Source organism: Sceloporus undulatus, chromosome 3 (assembly GCF_019175285.1).
Source record: "Sceloporus undulatus isolate JIND9_A2432 ecotype Alabama chromosome 3, SceUnd_v1.1, whole genome shotgun sequence".
NCBI classification, from domain to species: domain Eukaryota; kingdom Metazoa; phylum Chordata; class Lepidosauria; order Squamata; family Phrynosomatidae; genus Sceloporus; species Sceloporus undulatus.
Genome location: NC_056524.1, coordinates 189,004,564 through 189,030,896, shown reverse-complemented (window position 1 = coordinate 189,030,896; position 26,333 = coordinate 189,004,564).

The following is a 26,333-nucleotide window of genomic DNA, read 5'->3' as shown; positions in this document are numbered from 1 at the left end:
AATTAAACCACTGGGACAATCTTGGTTAAAACTGTAGTATTTCTGGGAAAACAATCATGACAAACTTAGAAGTTTTTCTCAAACTTTTTATGTGATAGATAGAATCTTCCCAGGAGCTGGTGAAGTTTTTGAGGACAGCGACTGATAGCTGATGTATATATATTTTTCCTTCCTAGTGCCTGATATAGAAATATGATAGGTCATACAGATGGAAAACCAAGGCTGCAGCCATTTTTCTTTCAATTAAATCAAAGAGGAAATAAGCAATCCTGTAATGTTTATTTGAAAGACCATGGCCATCTCACTCTCATGAATGGGCAGCCCCCAAATGACTTACATGATTACTGTGATTTTTCAAGCCTGTCATAAAAACAGAAGCGTCCAGTTCCAATACAAGAGATTCCTTCCTCTTGTGTGATCCAGTGTTTAGCTGAGATTGCTAGCACTGCTGTAGGTAAGAGCCTGTCACAGTTCCCATTATAAGACTCTCTTCTGAAGGATTTATTATAACCAGAGCTGCAGCAAACTATTTCCCCACATACGACAAAGCAAGGTGAGCTTGAGGCCAAATGAGTTACTACACAGTGCAACAGAGACACAGAGCAGGGTGCCTTGACAAACTATTGAAAGCGGTTTCTGGTTTCTAGTTCTTTCTACCCCTTCAGTTAGTACATAGAAGGCAACTAGGTACATTTTATTTTTGATTTATTTTGTTCAGTAGGACCCATAAACAACTATCTTAATTTCTTACAAATATTTGCCCTGAAATACCAAGGTAATTTTCAGAACTTGTCATATTTAGCCGTTTTGTGTCCTAACTTTGGGGGAAAAGTGGGGTAATAATAATAATAATAATAATAATGGAGATGTCATGTTGAGGTCTCATCCACAGGGTCATTATGAGCTGGGATGAACTGAAAGCAGTTAACAAGAACAACAGCAGCAGCAGCAACAACAACATCTGTTGCCTTACTTACATCCCACTTGGATTAATGTAATATGCCCTACATGGAGCTGCCTTTGAAGAGTAAAGAGGCAATGTAAATATTGGTCTAGTAAGGCACAGAGCCTTGTGTTTTCAGTGGATAAACCCAATGCAATGCAATGAAACCTTGATTGCATGCATCACCTAAGAGACATAATTCAAAACATAAAATATTCTGAACCAGGTTAATTCGATATACAACATCCTGTTCTTATGCAGAGTATAGCCACAGTCACAGAGAAGGAACAGTCCTCCTACGATTTGTTTTCTGTAATTGACCAGAATTACAGAATTACAGAGTCGAGATGTTTGCCCTGAACAAGGACAAAATGCCTATACCTGCAGATGATTCTTTTACAACTGCAGAACATTCATTTTCACATCTGCCCTTTCCTTACTGTATTGGTTCCAGATACATGACAAGATATGTATCTGGAGCAAATACAATAAGGCAACTGTGCAAAAGAATGTTATGTAGTTCCCTTTCCTATGTACCAAACTCAATGGCTTAATTCTTTTGGTGATAAACTAGGGGCCTTACCTCATACTGCAAATGACAACATATATGATTGATGTGATTTCACACACTTCCACCGCTTCTTGTAGAAACTAGCATATCAGTGAAAAAGTTAGGCTTAAACTTTCTCCCTGAAACTGAATTGTATATGTAAAAGATTATTTTTCCCCTGTGGCCATAAAACAACCCCTCACCTGATGTCTGAAGTCATGCAGCTCAGAAAATGACATGACGTGATCCTTGGTCTGATCAGAAAAACTATCCGTCTTTTTATGAAAGACATAGATAAAAAAAGAAGGTGGGCTTTAAAAAAACCCCACACAATGAAATAAAAATTGTCTAAACTTTTTTTAAAAACAAAAATGCTATATTAATCAGTGTATCATTTGGAACATGATCCTAATCTCTGTGCCTTCTCTCTCGTTTGTAAAACCAGACTCGTTCATGTTATGAAGATAAACTATGGCTTTGATTACACAATTAAGCTCTCCTGATATTTGTTTCTATCTCTTCCCCTTTGATTTCATAGGCTGAAACAGCTCATGATTGCTTATGCTGCTGTACTGATGTTGTTCTTGTTGTTTTTCCTTTTGGTGACTAAAGAACTAAAGGCAAATTGACCCCATTGATAGATTGCCAGAGAAATTATATGAGAGGAGAATCTGATAGACTATCTGGAGATGTTTTACAGAGACCTAACATTTCACATATTGGTTGAAATTCTAAAAACGATTTGGATTTTGGGTCAGCAAGGAGAGAAATATATATTGTATCTTCATGCCAGCAGCATTAAAGTTTGTACTGCAGCCACTTTACAGTTTAAAATTGGCTTGCTTGTGCTGCTATTTGAGCAGTTGGAACAGAAATGCCAAATAAACCTTCAGATGTGTGTGTCCATGAGTCACATTTTACATTCATCAGATAATCTAAGAATTGCTCTTATACTGCTCTATATATGCTATCTTTAGGCTGATTGCTGTGACACCTCAGTTGTGTATTATTTATATTTTTGTTTTAATTTCTTTTCTTGTAATTTTGACAATGGGCAAGATGACTTGGGAAGACATTGAGGGGAGGACTGACAACGTGGATATCATACATCAGGCATGGGTAGCTTGTGGCCTTCTAGTCCCATCAGGCATAGCCAACATAGTCAATGGTGTGGAATAATGGGAGCTGAGGTTCAACAACGTCTCAAGGGCTGCAAGCTGTTCATATCACTTCTGGATACAAATCTACATGGATGTCTGTTTATTTTCCAGTATACATGTCACATCATGTGCATGTATGTCAAAATAGATAGTGTATATTTGTCACACACAATGGCCCACTTTGAATATCTTAAAAGAGATGGAAAAGCATTTTTACTTACAGACATTAATGATGGTTACTAGGCAGAGACGTCTGGTGTAACTGTAGCTTCTACACTGGGAAGAATGAAGGGCCTGCATACACAGCCAAAATGCTAATTTCATGGGTGGTTTCTATATCAGATCATGATGAACCTAATCTAGTTTAAACCTGAAATGTCCCATCCAAGGTGCTGAACCTATTTTGAGAATAGGGTTCAGAACATTAGATATGCTTTTTAAATGTTGGTGAAAACTTGGAGAGAACCCACTGCCTTGATATGGAAGCTGCCAGTCACAAATGGCTCTTTTGTATTTTGTTTATTAAATCCAAACACAGTTCTCCAAAGTGTTGTTGGATCGAGAAAATTAAAGCTGAAAAGGGGTAAGATGAAGTTAGGGAAACTATTAATATGATATTTTACATCATAGGTACCAAACACTAAATTACTTGGTTATAACCATTGGAGGGGGAGGAGAGAGGTGAGAGGGGGTTCGAAAAGTATGTGCTGTAATAATGGTAATACTTAGTAAGGATTTTTGTATGTTATTACTGACCATAAAACTAATAAATAAAAAAATCTCAAAGTGAGCTACAAATTTGCACACAAGCAGATGGGGGGGGGGATAAAGTTTAATCAACCTGAGCAGCTTAAAAATTTGCCACATGGGAGTGATACATGTACAGGACATTTCCATCAGTAAAGCAGTAACCAGGCATTTGTTTTACCCTCCTCCAATATGATCCTATCCTTGTGGGCCCCCATTCCATCTCAAAATACAACCAGAATGACACTATTACTGCCCATTTCCAAAGATATGGTGCAGGCCTTGTAGTCACTGGAACATTGGTAGTGATATCCAGGCCATGTTGGTACACTAGCATTGGAGAAGGTGGAGAGAGGAGAGCCTATGGAAGAGCCAAAGTCGTATAGTCTAAAATATGATATAATGGTATTAAATATTAAAACAATGATATTTAATTCTGAAATATTTTAAATACCAAGTGGAGCTTTCTTCAACCCAGTGTTCTCCAGATATTGTGGAATGTAACTCCCACCATTGCTGACTACTGGTTGTGCTAGTTCAGGCTGATAGAACCTGATGTCCAACACCAGTGCTATTCATCATCTTTATCAGTGACTTGGATGAAAGAATTGGGGGCATACTTATCAAATTTGCAGAGGACACCAAACTAGGAGGAATAGCTAATACCCCAGAGGACAGGATCAAAATTCAAAATTACCTTAATAGATTAGAAAGCTGGGCCAAAACTAACAAAATGAATTTCAGCACAGAGAAATGTAAGGTACTGCACTTAGGAAGGAAAAATTAAATGAACAGATATAGGATGGGGGACATCTGGCTGAATGAGACTATGTGTGAAAGGGATCTAGGAGTCCAAGTAGACCACAAATTGAACATGAGTCAACAGTGCAATGTGGTAGCTAAAAAGGCCAATGAAATTTTAGGTTGCATCAATAAAAGTATAGTGTCTACATCAAGAGAAGTAATAGTGTCACTCTATTCTGCTCTGGTCAGGCCCCATCTGGAATACTGTGTTCAGTTCTGGGCGCCACAGTTCAGAAAGGATGTTGAGAAACTGCAGTGTGTCCAAAGGAGGGCGACTAAAATGGTGAAGAGTCTGGAAACCATGCCCTATGAGGAACAACTTAGGGAGCTGGGGATGTTTAGCCTGAAGAAGAGAAGCTTAAGAAGCAATATGATATCCCTGTTTAAATACTTGAAGGGATGTCACATTGAGAAGGGAGCTAGCTTGTTTTCTGCTGCTCCAGAGACTAGGACCCAGAGTAATGGATGCAAGCTACAGGAAAAGAGATTCCACCTCAACATTAGGAGGAATTTCCTGACAGTAAGGGCTGTTCGACAGTAGAACAAACTCCCTCGAAGTGTAGTAGAGTCTCCTTCCTTAGAGGTCTTTAAACAGAGGCTAGATGGCCATCTGTCGAGGATGCTTTGATTGAGATTTCCTGCATGGGAGGGGGTTGGACTGGATGGCCCTTGTGGTCTCTTCCAACTGTATGATTCTATGGCGCGTTACAGACCGCCGAAAAGCAGTGGCCTGCACCTGCCCCTTTCCCCGCTGGATCGGGGCCTCAGCGGCCAGAGCGGCAGCCGCTGAGGCCCCGATCTGCCGCTTTCCAGGCCGCGGGGAAGCGGCAAAAGGCCACTTCCCTGAGGCCTGGAAAGGGGTGTCCTTGGGGCTTCAAGTCCCAAGGACACCCTGCGGTGGCGGGGAGGAGGAGAAAGGGGCCGCTTGGCCCCTTTCTCCTCTGCGTCGCTGGGTGCATCCATCTAAAGGCTGTGCCAGCGACTCAAGACCAGGAAGGAACTCCATTTCGGAGCTCCTTCCTGCACCCATGAAAGGGTGCACTAAGCACCCTCGCGCGGCGCAACGGCATCACATCCGTGCCGCCTCGTTTGGAGGTGGTGCATTCGTGACGCCATCAAGGCGGCCCCCATGTAGATGGGGTGGCGCCATCTTGTACGTCCTCAGGACCGATTAGGCTTGGGGGCGTCAAGAAGTGACTCCCCCTTTTAAACCTATAACGTCCTGAGAACATCCCTTATGGCGGTCTGTAACCCGACTATAATTCTAACGTCTGGAGTGCATCAGTAGGTTTATCAGTTATCCCAGTGCCTTTCCATTGACTGTCCAGGATAATGAATGGTGAGAGTATACCATCTGCAGCCAAATTGTAGAGAAAGACCTGTAATTTCTTTGTGCGTGTGTGTGTGCGCGCGCGCACACACACACACACACAGAATTTGAAATGGCATACCAACTACCAGGAGAAGAATGATAGCAGAGCCATAAGCACTGGTTAGAAGAGACTTGTAAATCCTCACCCACTTTAGTTATCCCATAAAGTCTTGTAAAATGTACCGTGAACAGCGGGATGGAGCAATCTACACATGCTCAAATAAAAAAAGAAAACTCCCAGAGGAACTTGTCTTAACTGCAGTTTTAAAATAGTACCAGAGCAGCAAGGAGGTCTTATTAGTCAAATAATTCCCTGCACTGGAGTTTGATTTCTTCTTCATCTAATACATTTAGCTAGCTATTGCTGTATATGAAAATAAATGTTTTTACTTAGATACTTGTTGTGTGTTGCTTCGCTTCGTGGTGGTGCCCATCATGAAGGAAGGGAAGTTAACCTGAGTGTGTGATTGATTTTCACTAGCATTCTACTAAAATAGATGCAGCACAGCTTTGCACATGTGCTTCTCTATGTGGAAAGGAGCACCAGAAAGCATAGAAGGGGAAAAAACACCCAACAACGGATGGCATGTATGTATATGGCTGCCTTAATAACTTACACATGATAGCAACATCTTGTACAGTCAGAGCATTTACCGATAGGTGCTATGAAATAGGTCAAGCATTTTGTATATTCTTTAAATTAAAAGTAATTTTGGCAGATTATGTTCTTTCTGTAAATATAAACCCCCACATTTTCACTTTTTTTTATTATGCTGTACATTTGGTTGCCTGTCCCACTTCTCCTTTTAACAGTGGAATCGATTCAGTTGGATGTGATAAGTCTTTAACAAAAGAACACATGTTAGAGATCAAATGGGAATTCCCCATTCTCAACCTCTCTGCTGAGACTGCCAACACAGGGTCCAATTAGTGTCAGTTGCTGTAATGGTTTCTGTGATGTGGACAACTGGGTTAGTGAGAAATGGTCTGAAACCACCTTGCACACTCCACACAAGTTACTTGGTTGTAGAACCAGGCAATGAAGAAATAGGGGGCACTTTTACCACTCCTTGGATTTCTACGGCTATGCTGTAGCTATAGGTCATTAATGTATGAAGGCTATAGTCCTATATCCATTTACTTGGGGTAATCTCCATTGAAATAAATGGAAGGGACCTCTGAGTAGACAAGTAAAATGTTTTGTTAGCATTGTGTAGGTCCTAGTGCAAGAGTGGGAACTGTGCGGCCTGGCAGACCTTGTTGAACTCCCAGAAGCCTTAGCCAGTATAGATAATGCCAAATTATGCTAGGAGTTGTAGTTCAATAATAGCTGGAGGGCTGTCTTTGACCATTATTTATTTAAGCTGATAATGAAAACTTCTAGAAGATCTTAGTCTCCTCCAAAGCATTCATCCCTCCTTTTTGAGGAAAACTTCATGGCCTCGTCCAATTCAGAGTTGCCCAGATTCAATACACAGGGCTTAAGTGTGTGGAAACCTTTGTGAACATCCCACCAATTTGCTTTTAGATGAATGGAACAGATACGGATAATTCTGTATACTGGTTTCTTCTGAACAGTCTGTCACTGGGATTTTAAAGTTCTCTCCCTATATAGTCCTAGATATTGAACTGGAGAAATCAAGGCACTCAACAATGGGTTGTACAATTGGTTTCCTATCAGTTAGAGATATGCAGGTGAAAGCCTTCATCTGTTATTACATAAACCCAAGTTAGAATAGGATGAATTGAAACTTGTAGGATGTGGTAGTTTCAGATCTCCTAACACTGGCTATCTCACCTGTGCTTTCTTCTGAACCAGGACCAAGCCAAGCCAAACCAAGCCAAACTTACCCCCCCCCCCCCCGATTGATGGCATGGCACAAAAGTATGGATGCAATGGAATACAGAGTCAGTGTAGTGTAGTGATTATCGTACTGGACATAGGACTGAGAAGAATGTTGAAATTTTCACATGGCCTCGGAGCTTACTAGATACCTTGAGCCATCTCCCAATCTAACATACCTTGAGGAATTGTCATAAGAACAAAATAGTGATGGGGAAAATTATGTATGCCAACTGTAAATCATTGAAAGGACAGGATACATAACTGTTGTTTTGGTAACAATCACTTTGTTGTGTGTGTGTGTGTGTGTGTTTTTGCTTCTAGGTTAAATGATCACTAACAAACTGAATTTCTAGAGCCTTTCCCAATACAGAAATATTTCAGACCTTGCAGCTAATATGACAAAATCTATGAGGGAATGTAACCTACGTGGTCTTAATTTTTTAAACAAGTAAGGCCAACTTTGGAATAACAGTTTATTTAAGACAGCACTTTGCTCTCAAATTTTACTATAGCTTTCAACTATTTCACCTAGCAACTTGCCAGACTTCTCCAGCAATTAGGAACTATGGGGCTGTATAGACTGTCCCTTTTAGCACCGGATTGGGGCCATGGCAACTACATGCCATGGCCCCAATCTTGCATTTCTACAGCGCAAAAAGAAGTTGCAAAAAGTGGCTCCTTTTTGCACCCTGGAAAGGGCACCATAGCTGCTGGTGTGTGGCTTTTCTGCACTCCTTTGGTGCTGCATCATGTAGACACAGCACCAGAGGAGTGCCATGATGCCGTGTGTTGCATTGTGCAGCATAAGGCATCATGCCGGCCTGGGAGTGGAGTGGGGCATGTGTCATATGGATACTACACCCCGATTCTGCCCCCAGGCTGGCCTTAATGGCTTGTCTGTACAGTCCCTAAGAGTTCATCATTTTTATGTAACATTAGCAGGTACAGAATGCCATTGATGAATTAACACTTTAAGCCAGGAGTCAGCCACGTGTGGCCTTCCAGTCTATAATGCCCAGTATGCCTCACATTGGATGATTTGGCTAGGGCTGATGCGAGTTGCAGTGCAATAATATCTGAGGGAAGGTCAGATTTTACACATTCCTGCTTTAAGGAATTATCATATGCATAGCATGAAGCACATTGTTGTAGTACTTTGATCCACATCCTCTTCCAAATTTTCTTATAAATTGTGCATTTTATATCTGTTTCCCATGTTGCTTTAAGATTTTCCAAGCTGTTATCACTTAGGTTGATAACATATTTTATAACATAGAAAGGATGTATTTTCAAAGATGGTAAGGGGATGATGTTTCATTGTTCTGCATTCACTGATGTATTTCATTTGAAATAACTGGAACCAATTAGTCTTGGCTTCTTCAGGGATGCTTACAGTTTTATCATATGTCTGTGGCTTGGTCTTGTTGTATCAATCTATTAACCTATCCAGGTATAGTCTCCCTTATCTGGAATTCCAAAATCTGAAATTCTACAAAATTCAAAATTGTCCACATGGGTGGCTGAGAAAGGCTGTATCCACACTGCAGAAATAATCCAGTTTGACACTGCCATGGGTCAGTGCTATGGAATTCTGGGAATTATAGTTTGTTGTGGCACCAGAGCTCTCTGACAGAGAAAGCTAAATGTCTCACACTAGTATTGGAGAGGTTAGAGGGCAGACACTGCCATAGTGACACTGTTGTTTTCTGATGATTCAATGTACACAAACTTTAAAAGTACTATGTATAAAATTACTTTCAGGCTATGTTTATAAGGTGTATATAAAAGATAAATGAATTTCATGTTTAGACTTGAGTCCCATCTCCAAGATATCACATTATTACAGTCTGCCCTCCCTATACGAGGGGGATCCGTTCTGCCCCCCCTCCCCCCCCCCCCGCATATGGAGAAAAGAGCATATGCTCAAGCCCCATAGGAAATAATGGGGCATGTGCTCGTGGCCCATTATTTCTGCCTGGGCTTGCCTTCCTCATGAGCTCAAAGGCAAGCCCCCCTATATAGAGGGCCGACTGGGGGGGGGGAGGGAATCCAAAATGCAAAACACTTCTTTTCCCAAGCATTTTGGATAAAGAAGACGCAACCTGTTCAACCAATTCTGTTCTCAGTTCTTGAACTCTTCCTTCTTTTGTATATCTTAGAAAAGTGGATGTTTAAGGATGAAGTTGGAAAAGCTTTCCATTGCTGGCTGAAATCCAACATCAGACATGCATCCACAAGGTCATAATTGTGATCCGTCTCTCAACACAAAATGTAGAACCCACTTTCAGATCCAGCCAGCTGCACTAAAGGATGGAGTTCTGCAGCCCTGGTAAGTTGGGTACTGAAGGATGATACATTCAGCCCCTCCCACCAACTATTGACAGTCCATTGAGCAGAAGATGGGAGTCCTTTGGTTTTCTGTAGCACCTCCTCAGTACACTGTTGATTCCTGATGGAAGGAAGCTTGACATGTCATCTATCAGCACTCCACTTGCCAGTGCCACAAAACTTCATCCCTTGGTGCAGCTGGCTGGATTTTAAGATGGGTTTGGGCTTTTACAATTGTTACAATGGTACCACAATTGTAATGTGATTAGAAAATTTATGCCATGACAACTGATTAACTTACGACTTTACAACTGACCAACAGAATGTCACCAGCCACCATTAAGTGAGAAATTTGGGTTGGGAAAGATTAGAAAAGGAAGAAGAATCGTGGTAGATATTTTAACTATGGCCACTCTACCAAGCCAAGATGAAATTAAGTATCTCCATATTTCAAGATCTTGTTCTATTGCTTAAGAAACATTCCAGATGGGAAATCGAACAATTTATTTGAATATTTTCTGGGATTATTTTGATGTTGTGAAAATAAATGTTGCAGGATACAGACTGAAGTCTCAATATGCCATCTCTGCTAGAAATGATTGATGATTTCAGATTTTTACATTCTTTCAGCACATAAGCTGTATCCTGCGGTCATCTGAGTACCCATTTGCATGCCTGTGGAGGAGGACACTGAAGCTTAGTAGGTCACTACAATCTTTGGTACTGGCTTAGCATCATTTTTTTCACTCCCACAGGTCCTTCTCATGGAAGCTCAAGCAGTTAGACACTTAACTAGAGGGTCTGATGAGGAGGACTTCTCTAAGCAGACCAGACTGCTGCATTCTTCACTCTGATCCACCTGTGGAGCTTAATAATATTTTGCATCAAGGATCTGGTGTTCACTGGGGTCCAGTGTTCCTCAGCCCATCTCCCTTGGGTAAGTTTTATCATGCTGGGCTTTGTGTTCTTGACAAGCAAATGATTCCAATCTGCAGTTTATTCTGATTTTCCTAGTTACAATTTGGAAGGTGATTTTAGCATTGGGTTGGAACTAAAAGCCTGTGAGGGAGAGGCCCAGCTTCCAGGTGGCAGGGTGGAGAAACACAGTAGTCTATGCTCATGTGGATCCTCTTATTTTGCCATCCCATGCTTTCCCTCAGCAGGTAGATTGGGATGAGAGGGCTTCACTGGATAACAAGTGACCACCTAGTGTCTGAATCAGTGCCTGATGCTGTGCCAAGCTCTAACAGATGTTGGCAATAAAATTGTGGCCATGTTTTAATCCAGCAATCTGTCCATGTGTGTACATGACTCTCTCTTCCTCTTTGTCCCCTTTATCCACCGGGCCTGCAGCAATGTTCACTGGGAATCTTGTATACATTGTTAGATTACAAAGCATTTGGGGATCACATAATAAAGACGTTACAGCATCCTGCTTATACTGAATTTAATTTCTGGCCTCTGTCTGACAATTAATCAACCAACTGGTGCTGTAAATGGAAAGCCATCTCCTCAACACATGTAATACAGCTACGAGGCAACTGGTTGCTAAGGGGACTTCACATATTTTATTGTTTTAGACCATATACATGTAATCAAATTTGGCATTTTGGAAGCTCTGATTGGACCACTTTAGAGATTTAATTTTTGCATTTTTATTTTCAATGACACTACCTAGTGGCTTCAGTCCTATTTATTTTCATTTTTAAATTCTCTTTCCCCCATTCCTTGTAGAGCAGCAGTAGCAAAAAGCTTGGAAGACATTCAAGGGAAACCACACTGCATAATGTCATCCATGAATTTATATCAGAGCATTCCGTAATCACACATGGGCACACAAATATATAGAGACAACTCTCATTTGAGAAGAAATTCACGGGATGAACAAAACATCTCTGCTCAGTTTTTATGCAGAAAAATGGGTTCCCAGCAGCAGTAGTGCCCTTAAACATTTATGAAATTCCCTCCCAACAGATGTAATATTTCCCATGTTTTCCTTACACTTCACAATGCATCTCAGTGCTCCTGTTGTGAACTTTACCATTCCTGATTTTTAGTGGGTTACTGGAGGTGTGCCAGGAGGCAATGACTTCCAGGCATCTTCTGCTTCCAAAATTAGATTTCCCATGACATCTTCTCAGTCTGTGCCACTCCTGATGAATGCCCATACAAGAGATGACTTGGCAGAATGCATAACTATGTTCGTTGAAAAGAAGGATCTTGCAAATTTTGCATGATCTTTCAATTTTTTAAACAGATCTGTAAAGAAAGGTTGTCTATAATTAGAGGGAGACATTTTAATTCTACTGCATAGGGAGTCAGCCAAACTATAAATGTTGTAGGATGAGTTCTGCATAATCTTGGTATTTCACCTGCAGAATTACTGCATGCTACTGGGGCTGAGTGTGCTGGGTAAATTTCACGGGGCACAGTAAATCTATCAGGCTCCATGCAAGTATAAAATGAATTTGTAAAAGCTTTCTTTCTTTCTTTCTTTCTTTCTTTCTTTCTTTCTTATATAAAAGAGTCAAAACAGGTAGAAGAGAAAGATGGGCATGAGATGTCTGAAGGGAGAATTCTAGGCCCAATAATGCTAAAGGAAGCATGTGTCATTTCATTAGATTTTCAAAGCATTATTTTCTTATATAAATCTAAATCTAGCTCAAGTAAGCTATACTCAAAGTCCCCTTGGGGAATAATGTAAGCAGATGTATGTGATATTAATATACACTCCAGCCATCCTTATTTGGCAAGGAAAGTCCAAATTAATCCTTTGTCCTTTCACTTTTTCAATTTTGGGGAAAAAAACTCCCCATGTTTCTCTCCTCTCCTCTTCTTCTCCTCACTTTTCCCTTTTGTCCTCAGATCATTTCACTTGTTGCAAACAAAACTGAAGAATAAGAATAGTTTGAACTCAACTGACTCACCAAAGCAGAGAGGAGAGGAGGGGGTGAAATCGTGCCCTTTCCAGCAGTCTTGGGCAAAAGCAAACTGCTGCTTTCTCCCTTTGCTTATGTATACCTCTCCATTAATAACTTTTGCCAGCTTGAGCACACTCTGATGTTGCTTGGCCAGTGGTGTCACAAGGCAGGTGCGGGGTGTGTGGATTGCACCAGGTGACACCTTGAGGGGGGGGGGTGACAGCACTGCTCCTCAGACATCTGCGTTTGGGCAGAAATGGGCTGTGGCATTTGCCTGTATCTCTTTTAAATGCTAAAGAGATGGAGGGAGTGGGCTGAGACTCAGTGGGAGGAGAAAGTAGAGGACCCAAAGGGTTTTTTAAAAAAATAAAAAATTAATTAAAACAATTATTTAAAACATCACATTTTACCAAATGTTCACTTTAACTACATGAAACTATGTATATGTAAGTAAACACATTTGTTCTGTGTGTATGATATAATTTGAAGGTATACATTTAATTTTTATGTCTCAACTATTATACATTCAGTGAGATATGGGAATTACAATTTATAAGTAAATTGGGACAAAACATTTACTAAGGATACTGTATGGTGTGGTATTGGAGGAGTTCAGCAGGGTGTGGGTGTGTGTGACAGCAAATTTAGTGACACCATGGTGCTTGGCCACATGTGTCTTGGTTTTTATATATGAAATGTTGTAAGGTATGTATTAATGAGATTTTAAAATGCTTAACTTAAAATGTTCAAGTGAGGCCAAGGTAAATGTTCTGCTCTTTAAGTCTTTTGTGGGTTGCACAGGCTACCAAAAATGTCAGTAAATAAAAACAACAAAACCAATTAAACTTCAAGTGCTTAGGAGCCCACTTCTGGTTCTGAAGAAAAATATACTTTTAAAATGTTAAACAGTTGGGGTGTAGGCTGTGATCTGTTTAAAAGATAAATGCCAGTCCTGGATGTTTCCAAAGGCCACTTTCCCACATTACATAATTATAATTCTTTGTTCTACTTTAACTGCCACAACAAAATCTGATGGAATCCAGGCGTTTGTAGTTTGGAGGACCACTAGAAAGAGAAGTGTCAATGGGAGCTATGGACCACACTGGGGGGTGTCATCCGATGCTCTGGTGGGAAGAGAAGGCATTTGGGCACTGCTTCTGGTGCCCCCATCCAAAGTTGCCACAGTAGGTCACACCAACCCTAATGATGTCACTGACTAGAAAAGGGATTGTCTGGGAATCTGAGGTATTTGAGAGCTGTCAAAACAGATCAGGGGGAGGACATATGGAACCCCAGGGCCACATTTTCCCCACTCCTGCTGATCCATGCTGATCTAAAAGCAAATAAAACACCACACATTTCCGCCTATCACCTAAGGCCCTTAAAGCAGTTTGCAAGTTACCACACCCACTAATTTTCATTTTTTAAAATATTCCTTCATTAGTCAAAAGAAATGATATAAAAACAAAGACTTCTTTTAAAAACAATGATTGCAAACTCTGTGTACTCCTCAGGATTTTTTGCTTTTGGTTTCTGTCTATCTCCACCACTTGCTGCTTCTGTCTGTTCATTGTCTTTGTAACCTGCGAGATGAGGTAGCATTTCTCATGATTGCTTATCAGCTTTAATCATGTTTAGAAAGCATCTTATGCACAGATGAGAAAGGAAGGCATGACGTTTTATGGGGTAACCAGAATAAAATATATGTTCACAGATCAACACCTGTTGGTTGCCTAAACTATTGTTCTTGTGTGTCATCAAGTAATTTTTGACTCATGGTGATGCTAAGCCTCAGGTGACCCTATCATGGTGTTCTCTGGGACTAAGAGTGTGTAATTCGCTGACGGTCACCCAATAGTTTTCCATGGCCGAGTGGGGAAATCAAACCCTAATTTCCAGAGTTGTAGTCCAGCATTCAAACCACTATGTCATGCTGACTCCAAATTATATCATTTACATTTCTTGTGAATCATTGTACTATAAACTGTGTATGAAATTCTCCACTGAAGAACATAAAAAAAATCAAGAACACTGAATTTATTAGGCGATAGGATATATGACTGTTTACCCATTTTTGCTAATGTAATTATCCCCATAATTTGGGTATTGACCAATAGTATCTGTTTAATAAGCTTCAGCTACTTAGAAGACAATATTAAAGAATGAGAACATTTCTTTGAGCAGTCATGGGAGGATGTAAGGTTGAAGCATTGTTAGAAACCAACCCTGACCATTTTTATTTGAAACAAACTCTACCAGTTTCTAAACTGAGGCTGAGAATTGCAGCCTAAGGCTGAAAAACTAGCTATTAAGTCAGACTGACACAGACAAACATAAAACCAAACCGAGTGCTCAAGATTTTTTCACATGACAACAAGGCAAAGCAAAAGAAATTTAGATATAAAGAAGAGACAGATGCGTAGATGGAAGGAAGAACAGATAGAAAGATACTAGATATATATCCCATATATTCACATTATTTTTCTTCTGTATACCTCTTGATTAAATTGGCTTGATCAAACATTTGTCTTTAATTCTTATAATCAACAAAATAATATACTTGTAGTTCAGTCCCACACTCCTAGTTCACTGTATAATATTTTGAATCTATGCATTATCCAAAAGAGACACAGATGTTTTTCACAATTAACAGTACTGCTGTGATCCAGATAACGAGTCAAGGATCAGACAGCTTTCAAACCCATCTAATATCCTATGGAAACTTCCAACCCTGTGTAGTTAATGGCAATATTCTAGGCATGTCCACCCCTGTAGAGTAGTACATAGAGTTTAACAGAACTTACTAACAAGAAAAAGGGAAAATCTTCAATTATCTAATTCAGGTTGGTAGTCTGTAATACTCTGGAAGTCGTTTCTAAGCAATGACTTTGTCTAGTGCAAGGATGAGCAACAACTGGACATGGTTCAAAAATTAATTTCCTACCCTCTGATTCCTCCATGGGCTACACTTTCCTCCCGCACCACAATACCTTGGTTTCCTCCAAAGTTGCAACTGCTAGTGATATTACAATTATGGAAAGACAAGGAATTTGAAGTATTTGAGATAGGTGAATGGGGCTGGGAAGTTAGGAAATGAGGGCTCTGTTTTTTGTTTTGTTTTTGGTGCATTCGGGATCATGATTGTCAGGTAAAAATCTACTGAACATTTTTGTGCCAGACTAGTGTCTATTACTTGATTCTGAAGCATTATAGGATATGGGAATGTTGCAGTCCTTCTTTCTCTGGGGTTTCCCAGCCATGTCCAAAGATATACGTGGCTGTGAGTGAAACATACTACAGGAAGTACAGACGGCCCTTCTTATACACGGATTTTTATACACTGATTCAAGCATACACGGTTTGAAAATGTTCAAAAAAAGTATAAATTTCGAATATCAAACCTTGATTTTCCATTTTTATAAGGGACACCATTTTATTATGTCATTATATTTAATGGGACTTGAACATACACAGATTTTGTTATCCACGGGGGATCTTGGAACCAAACTCCAGCGTATAACAAGGGTCCACTGTATTAGCCAAGGAAAAAGTCACCAGAACAGAAATGGAACATTTAGCAAGTACAATTCAAAAACCAAATTGATTTGCTCTCAATAAATGTAAAGCCATTTTCCAATGGAAATTTCCTGTACCATTTTTACAGAAAATCCAGTTAAAATGTTTTAAGTAAAAAAAATAAGGAATGGTAGATGTCTAGTATAAAATGGGGTGGGAATGCCTGGTTTTTCAAATGTTTTTGACTTCTAATCTCAGAGATCCTAGCATATGAGGCCCATTGTGAAGAATTATGGGATTTGTAGTCCAAAACAGGTGGCTCTGTAACTCTGTTACGGTTCACTTTGAGATCCAAATTCTCACAAGTGCAAAGTGGTCTTAGCATTTTTTTGTGTGGTAAAGTTTAAGGGATTGCCAGATTTATGATCTGAAACAAATGGAGGGCCAACAGTTCCCTTTCCTCATACAAAACTTTAATAACTCATCCCTTTCAGGCATGACCGTGAAAATACATTGGCATATGTGTACCCAGGACACTTTCTATCTCATATTCTGTTCTTCTGTTTGTGAAGACTTATTTCTTAACCCTATGAGTTGGCTCCAAATGCAAGCCCCAATCTGCTTGCTGTATACTTTTGTGCACTTTCATAGCAAATCCAATTGTAAATGTGATTGTTTCCTATTTATAGTGCATCTGCTTAACTCTCAGTAAATATTTATTAGTATGAAATTGTTTAAAAAATTGCATCTCCCTTTTCTATTGCAAAATGCTTATTTTCTGATGATGCTGGAAGAAGAATATTTGCATGAATAAGATAAATGCAGTGCAAATGGGAATTGGAGTTATTAAACATTCACATACTATCTAGCTAATGCTTACCACATTTTCTTTGAATTAGAGGGAAAGTAGCTCACATACAAATAGAGAAAGGGCTAATGCACAACAGCAGGCTGTGGACCAGGATGTCAGGGTCCTGAGAAGGCTGTATTTTGGAGGGGAGAAGTGATAGAAAGTGATATTATCTTAAGAAGTGATATTGCTTGAGGTCCTAACCAAGTCCATTCAATCTAAATATACATACAGATGTAACAACACTCTACTCCTCTCATTCACTCATATGTTCATTATGTCTTTCTATGTGCACACAAATACACACTATTACTCACCGAGCCTCCCCTGCTTCCCCAAATGTTATGCCCAAATTGGTAAGGGCAACCCATTTAACCTGAGAGCATGTAATGAAAATTTCTCTTTCTGTGGACTTAGCCAAGTAGGGCTGACACAGATACTTGAGACACCAAATTTGGTTTTAGCCACTATGCATGTAACATTTATTAAATCACAAAAGTAATACAAACATTAAGTATCAAGAGCTCTTTCAGTCACTCACACATTCAGACAATACTCACACACACTTTCCTTCCGCTGAACATTGATCAGGTTTTCATGAAGGCTTGGGATGACATTGGTGCTGTTGTTGATGCCAACAAAATGAGGCTGGAAGGACCCTTGTCTTTATACTTTTCTTCTCTCTGGCTTTTTGGCTGCTGTAGTTTCACAATATTGCAGCCCATTACTCAACTTCTTCTTTCTGAAGAAGACATGCTGTTCAAAGCAGTCCATGGTCCTGTGAGTTCCTCATCTTGTTCCTCTTCATTGCATCTCAGGAGAACAGCACTCCCCTGGCCATCCTTTGTTGTTCATCACACCTGGGCAGCACCCCGCTTCAGCTTCCAAATTCCTCAGCATTCCTCATCTCAGCTGCCAAATCTCTCCTTCACATCAATGCTCTGCGCGGAACCATCTTGTTTGGTTCTTTAGCTTGTTTTGGTTCTTTGGTTCTTCAGTTCTGTGTCTAAGTCAAAACTCGTTCACTTATCTCACATCTGCTAAGTTGCTTGCCTCCTTCAGCAGCTCCTAGCCTCTGATTACTGTGGTTTTCAACACCCCATTGTGCTCTTGTCTCCCACTTGCCTCTTTTATTTATGTATTTATTTAATTTATGGGATTTATATCCCACCTTTCTCACAAAATAGGATTCAAGGTATCTTTCCCATTCCCTCTTTCCTCCTTCTCCCTTTCCTTCAACCTCTTTTCAGTTAGTGACCTCATATTTAGTTTAAATGCCACTCAATCCTGAGTGTGCTTGTCAATCGATAGTGCATACCTCAAGATGAAATGTCAAACCATAGAGAGTGTCAGGCAGAGCATTTGAGTAGACTGGCTCTCTGACTGAGGCTTCTAGGGTATTTGTTCCTTAGAGTCATTCATTCTATACAGACTGTGTAGGACCACATCACTGAGGAAATGGGTCAGGGATGGAGCTCATTACAGATTCCAGATAGGACATAAAGAGCAATAGCATAGGAGTTTATTGCATGGGACTTAAATCCCACATTAGGCACAGGATGTAAATGCACAGGGATGGATACTATCGCACAGCTTGGTTCCCCAGCAGTATTCAGCCAGTATGTGACGTGAGCTTCTCCCAGACTTTTTAAAGGACCCAAAAAGTAAGTAGTAAGAGCCCAAAAGATCCAAAGCAAAATTGGAAGCATTGTCAGGTGAGTTTTGTGGTTGCCTCCCTTGGTCACTTAGCAGGACATTCAAGAGACCTTCAGAAGCTGTGTGTTCTCCAGCTGCACAATACCACATATCTAGTGATAGGTTGCTTGATCTCAGTGTACAAAGGGATCTTGTAGCAACTTTGAGACTAAGGGGCTTGATAGACAGACCAAAGGAGTGGTGGATCGGGCCCACAGCAACCCGCATGCCGTGGGCCTAATCCAACACCTTGCCTCTCTAAAAAGAAATTGCAAAATGCCACTCCTTTTTAAAGTGGTAAAAAGCTGCCCTTGCTGTGGCGACAGCGACTTTTCGACAATTCTTTGGTGTAGTGCATCTAACCTCTGTGCGAAAGAAATGGTGTGAGGCAGCCCACCATGCAGTTGGGCATGCACCATGATGGCAGCATTGGGGAGGAGTCAGGGCGGCTGGTGTGCATGCCTCCACTCCAGCCTAATGCCGGTGTTTAGTGCCAGTCTGTTTAGTCATTAACTGAGTGAAAGATATTGTAGCATAAGCTTTTGTAGACTTGATCTGATGAAGTAGACCAAGTGTACAGCTACAACATCTTATTCAGTTAGTCTCAAAGGTGCTACAAGATCCCTTTGCCTACAGTGTTCCTTGTCAATACAGCTATAGTACTGAAGTATAGGAATGGGATCTTAGTGGACTTTTTTTTTTATATGATGGACTGTTCAGTCCATTCTTTCTATCATATCACTAAAGGAATGTGCAATACAGGCATTCAACAAAGATGCCCATGTGTATGCTGGATTAATTTGCATGATCATCACCTCCTTTAAAAAAAATTAGAGAAGGTTAAGTACATGTTATTATCACTGGAAGGAAAAGTCACATGGAAACCATGTACAAAGAAGAATGTCCTTTTCCAACGAGAGCTTCCCAGTGATTTTGTTGGTTGGCTTTCATGTTGTTGCTTCATTTGAATGGGAATCACACAGAAGGCAGGAGTTCATGTTTACAGAGGCTGTAAAGGGCCATTGTCACTGAGAAGAGCAGCCGGGATTTTGTTTTGCTAATCTCATTTGGCTTGGAGAGAGTTGGGTTCCCTCTTCTTTCCCCATGCCTAGATGAGACAGTGGAATGAGAGGCTGATAAGAGGATTTTAACTGAAGCTGATTAGAGTGGTGATGGATAAAAAAAGATGGATCGAAGCTCAGTCTACAAAATGAACAGTTTTGGAGCACAGAAAGCAAGTATCTCTTTAGACAAAGACCCACATTTCTCTCCTGTTTCATGCTTGTATTCTATGAGATCTCATGATTATTGATGCTTCCAGGAAATCCAAGTATGATGTCAAGTGCTTTCCTTCCTACTGCATCATGTCAAAAGCCCCAGACACAATCCATGATGATGAGGTTTACAGTTCACCAAAACCTTTCCTGAAAACTTTGCATTCTTTCTAGATTAATTATTCATACTGATCCAAAATACTGATGCTAAACTGGCTTTATGAGACTTAATCCAGACAAGACAAAGCTGCTCCTAGTTAGACAAAAGGCAGATCAGGGAACAGGGATGCAGCCAGTGCTGGTTGGAGTTACCACCACTCTTCCCTGAAATCTCTAGTTTGTAGCTGGGTCATACTCTTGGACTCAACCCTAAGCCTAGAAGCCCAGGTTTTGGCCATGGCCAGGAGTGTGTTTACACAATTAAAATTAGTTCACCAACTATGCCTGTTCCTTGAGATGCCAGGTCTGTCCATAGTAGCACATGCCTTGATTACATCCTGTTTAGATTACTGTAACACATTCTACATGTGGCTGTCTTGTAGTTTAGCAGGTCTAAAACATTGCAGCTGGACTGTTGACTGGGACTGGTTATAGGGAGTATATAACTCCCTTGATGAATCAGCTTCACTGGCTAGCAGTCCATTTCCAGACAGAAAAGTGCTGGTTATGATTTATAAAGCCATGTACAACTTACTTCCATGCTGCCTGAAAGATCATATCTCCCTATATGATATGGTCTATATCCATATCATAATATCCAAGTTTAAAGATCTTTTGGGGAGGGTTTTTTCTTGGTCCCATCACTATCATCGCTATGGCTGGTGAGGAGCCTTCTCAGTAGCTGTTCTCAGGCTCGCTTGGCTCCCTCCCTGCTCTCATCTCTCTTTTGAAAAAGGCCTTCAGCCTTTAACTGGTTGGGCTAGTGAAATGAGTGTGATGGTTCTTAATATGCAAGAAGTTTGAATGGGCTTTAAAGTGATTTAAATTAATGTCAAGCTTCTACTGGTAGTCTCTTGTAAGGTAGGATCTGGCTGTATTGCTTTTGTAAGAACTGACTGAATTCAGACATCACTAATCAAAGTTTAAAAACTCTCTACACCTAAGAGCTACTTATCCACTTTTGTTTTTCATCTCCTTAGCAGTTAGTTCACTCCATGGTTCAGCAGTCTCCCAGGGACATAGCCAAAGGGGGGGAGTCTGGACCCCCCATTCTATTAGATACAATGAATGGTGTATGCCGCTGCACCGCCACACCCAAGCCCCATTATAATGGTGGCACTTAGTCTGGACCCCCCCCCCTTCCCAAAATCCTGGCTGTGTCCTTGAATCTTCTGAAGTAAAGTAGTGTAGTGTGTTCTAGGGATGGAAATAATATTTACTATTATTTAATTAATAGTTGAAAAGTATGTTTCTCAACATGTAGGAAACCTGATTGGGAAGACTAACAGTAACAAGAATTTGGGGCACTTTTCACTTGGAATTTGCAGATCCTGAAATGTTTCAGGAAATACACACGGTATTTTTGTACAAAAAATATGTTTTTCTGTGTGTATTTGCAGTGTGGTTTTTATGTTAGCAGAGTGACTGGTGAGCTTTGCATTAGTCACAGTAGCATTGTTAACTGTGGTGTCACCTGATGCAGGAAATTTATGTGTGTGCCCCTCCATCCCTCTGAACCTGGGATTTCTCCCATGGAAGGAAGCCTGGGGACAGAGCAGCTGGCAAAGGTGCACATACTCCTCCTTTCCCGAAGGGGGAGGAACTGGGCATCACCCACCTTCTGGGTGTCACCTGGTGCAGTCTGCGCCCACTTCCATTCCCTCTGTGATGCCACTGATTAGTAACATTGTGCATCCATACAGTTCTGCATTGGCACACTAGCTATGAAATGGAGTGCCAGCTATGAAGTGCTGATGTGTATCAGGACACCACTCTTGGGGTCCTGTTACACATATTTGTAATTCACTAATAGGGTTTCTTAGCATCTGTGATATGTAGTTAGGTATGTGCAAAGTTCCATAACATACATTGTGACAGAGGATTATGGCCAGGGTTTTTTTGTTTTTGTTTTTGCATGCAAAAACACTTTCCAGATATCCACATTATTTATTTTGTGCAAGATTACAATTTTTTTTGTGTTAAAACCACAGCAATTAAAAAAAAACAAACCAATTTGGCTATCTGAAAACAGTGGTGTTTTGTGTGAAAAACATGCCCTCCCCAAAAACCCCTAATTGTCATGCAGTGAATAATTTTGCTTCATTGAATAATTTTCCAAAACACTTTAAATGAATACCAGGTGAGAACAACACAGAAATATTCATTTTTTATGGCAATGAAGAATAAAATTGGAAATTATGTACCCTCACATGTGAGGATGAAATAGTAAAATATTTATATTCCTAATATGTTCACGGTTCACTATTTCTGATATTTCTGATATTTACAGCAAATAATAATACAAATGCCAGTCTGTAACCCAGCTTCAAATCTTGGTTGCTCTTATAATTTGGCAGCCTTTCACAAACCATGGTTTACATATTAGCATAGATAATGGTAAACAATGTACTGCCCACTTCAAAGTAGCACTTTGCTATTGGTTTATTTAGGATAATAGCTATTGTTGGTGAAAATAAGTAAATCTAAACGTTAATCAAATAATTACCAAAGCCAAAAGGGAAAAATGTTACAGAAATTGTAAAAAGAAAAGAAAAGAAACTGTGACCGTGCTTTGTTCTTACAGCTCTGAATGTTGTAAATTTCATGCATGAGTCTATGCTTGTCACTAAGAGGCTGTGCAGACCACCTTTAAGAGGCAGCCTGTAGCCACCTACAGCTGCTCCAGATCAGGGCTGCAGCAACCGCACTCTGTGGCCCTGATTTTTGCTCCGTGGAAAGGGTGTGATAGCTGTAGCGCTGCAGCTTTAAGGCACTCCTTTGGTGCTGCATCATGTGGACGCAGCACCAGAGGAGCCCCATGACGCCACACACCATGCACCGACTCTGCCCCCAGACTGGCCTTTATGGCTGGTGTGCACAGCCCCTAAGAAAGTGATCTTGGTCAGAGTGGTTTCTGGATAATTACTTGAGACTGTAAACATTGCTGGAACCAAGTTCCAATCTATTAATGCAAATTTAATTATGTGAGAGTTTTTAGTGGTGGGCAGTGGGAAAGCCCCCTTTTCACCCTAGAAACAGAGATAACATGTTTCCTCTGACAGTCCAGTAGGGCCAAAAACCTTCTGGCTTTTCTGATCACCTAAACCTGAAAAAAATGTGCTTATTCAACCTTGTTGCAAAAAGGGGAAAAAAATGAACTGAGTCAAAAATGTGATTTTATTAAATACCTTTTCCTCAAATGAGATGCATATAGTGTTTTATGTTGTGATCACCAGAACTCATTTTGAAACGGCAGATATTATAAACTATTGGATAAGAGGGAAAATGCATAGAAACAATGAATTTGTGCCAATTAACAGCAACAGCAACAACGGGCTGATGCCAAACATGTAGGCATGGTGGCTGTCTGTCATGTGATCCTATGTGCATTTTGGAATTTGAGAATGCCGATACACTTTAAAAGATTTAATTGCTGGCATTCATATACTGCAAGGATTTTGCTTTGACCTAATTTAACACAGTGGATATTGTCAGTGCCAAGGATTTAATAGAAAGAAAAAAGTTAACTGACTTCTTTTTTTTAAAAAAAGTATACAACTTATTATTATGCCAGTGAACAACAACAACAAAAAAGGATGCTCAGCGGTTAGCTCCTGATCACACTTTGTATTTTAGTGATCCAATATAGGCTTTATTCTGCCAAGTATCCTGGGCTGTCACATCTGCCATCACCACCTGTGTTAATTTTTTTCCTCTTTAGCACTAAATAATCAATTACAAGAATCTCTTCCACCCACCTACCCATCATCATTTATTACAGCTGGCTCAAGGTACTGTTTCAGAGAATGCCAAGAAAAGGAGCAAGGTAAAACCGCTGACTTTTTGAGCACAATAGGCATCTGTGTGTCGAACCCTATCTACCAAAGTATAGAAGGAGAGCAAATGTTTGTTTGCCTGTTTAATGCCATTCATTGGAATAACCCAGCATGGGGCATATGAGAAATGAAGTAATGCTGTTGCAATTTGATTTCCAATCAAAATGCTGGCCGTTTGTTGGTCGATTGGGTTGCTTTGGACCATTGAATGCCATTAATATTAAAATGGCCAAGTTTGCAGGGTTTTTATTACTTACCAGTAGGGATGGTTGAGCCAGCAAGAGTCCATTTTGGCATTGATTTTAAGTGGGTGAGTTTTGAAGTATTGCAGATAGCCCAGGCACACTCTCAGGCACCCTCCCCCCCCCTTCATATTGATGTGCCTGCCAAGTGAGCAAATATGATCACCAATCAGTGAGAGAAAATGAGCATGGAATGGGTTCAGAATCAAACTTCATTTTAAAGGCAAATGGAGAGAATGAATAAGAAGCTTATGAATATGCCAAATATCATCATCATTTGTTCTGCCAGCTGTGGTGGCTGCTCTTGCTGCAACTCTGTTGCTGTCATGCCAGCTCAAATATTCACTTTGTGACATAGAGTAAAAGGAAGAGGAAACAGGCAGATCAGAGCATGTGCGAATTAAGCCAAGCTGGCCAGAGATCATGACTTCTTGATCTGAATATATTCATTTACATTTGTTGTTACATTTACATCCCATTTTCCCTACAGTGAGTTCAAGGTGGTATACATGACTTTCCTCCCTCTCTACTTTATTCTCACAAGCTGAGATGGATCAATTGCCTTAGTGAACATGCCTTAGCAGGGAAATGGATCTCACAAGTCTCACTACACTATACTGGGTCTCTGGAATAACCAGAATCCTCAAGGCTGATTCATAGATCTTTTTTCTTTCTTTATGTGTACATGTGGTTATGATATCAACTAGAGATGTGACTCAAGTCTCAATAAGCAGCTAAGACTCAGATATGATAGGGAAGAAGCCTAAGGATCTATGATATTCCATGTTGCCCACATTACTAACAGAAGATGAAGACCAGATACAAAATCCAAGTCTATGAAACTTGAGAGCTCTGGCATTAGTCTTGGTCCCTGATACCCATTTAATGATGCAAACTTCTTGCCATGAAAGAAATGATAGAGTGAATGGCACCAGGCCTAAGAGCTGTGAAGCATTGCATTTAATGTCTAATTCTGTTTCCAGGCTTCTCGTAGGGTTCATTTGGTGACAAACACTGAGAAATATTACTCTTATATGATAAGTAATGCAGCAGACAGCGTAGAATAGAGAAGTATTCCAGCTCTTTTGCTGATAGGCTCCAGCATTCCTTCATAGCCAAGGGTAGAATTGGGTTCCCCCAAAATTCTACCAGTTGGCAATCAGAGAAAATCTCTATTGTTAGGCATTAGAGAGAGCTTATACTGTGGTACATCAACCCACAAGGCAAGGCGAATGGAAGATAGGCTCCCAATAGTTATAAATGCAAAAGCAAAGAAAATAACAATGCACAAGTTTGACATATGATTAAAAGCCAAAGGTCTGCCTAAATGGAAAGTTCTTAGCCAGCTGGTATGAAAGAGAGCAGCAAAGGGGGCTAGACAGACTGCCTGTGGAGGGGAGTTCCATAGCCTGGGAAGAGCAACTGAGAAGAGTTTTTCCTGTGTCCTCATCAGATGAGCCTACCATGGCAGTGGAACCAAAAGAAAGCCCAACATTGAAGATTAAAACACAGGCTGGATTGTATAGGGTAACATACAGTTAGGTTCTTGAGTTTTTTTATTTATTATACACATTAATGTCTCTTTATTTCATTCTAAACAGAGATACTGCCAATTCAGACCTATTTAAGCAATATTATGTAGTCAAAGTAGACACGGTATATGCATTATTTTTGTCTTCTCCTTTACTTTCCATGGTAGGGGCCAATCTGACATCTTGCCATGACAACGGAGCTAGGCATTTTGGATTTCTATTTTTCAATGAAGGTGGCTATCCGTTTTAGTATTCCTTCACTAATGTCCTGTTTCGCATATTTAGTGATCTAAGGCTATATTGGTTATGGGACTGTCTTAAAGATAATAATTTACATTAGAGAGTGTACTGTAGCTGAAACACATGTAAAAATTCCCCATATCTCAATGCTGAATGCCCCCAGGATTTACTTTTTTTTTTTTTTAACTTTGAATGCTCTGTTCAAACACATCTATTCTTTGGACAAATCCATCAGGACTTTTGTGTCCTGGTTTGCTGAATACTTACTCAGTGGAATTCTTCACCAGAATACATTAACTATCTGATTTCTTTGGGATT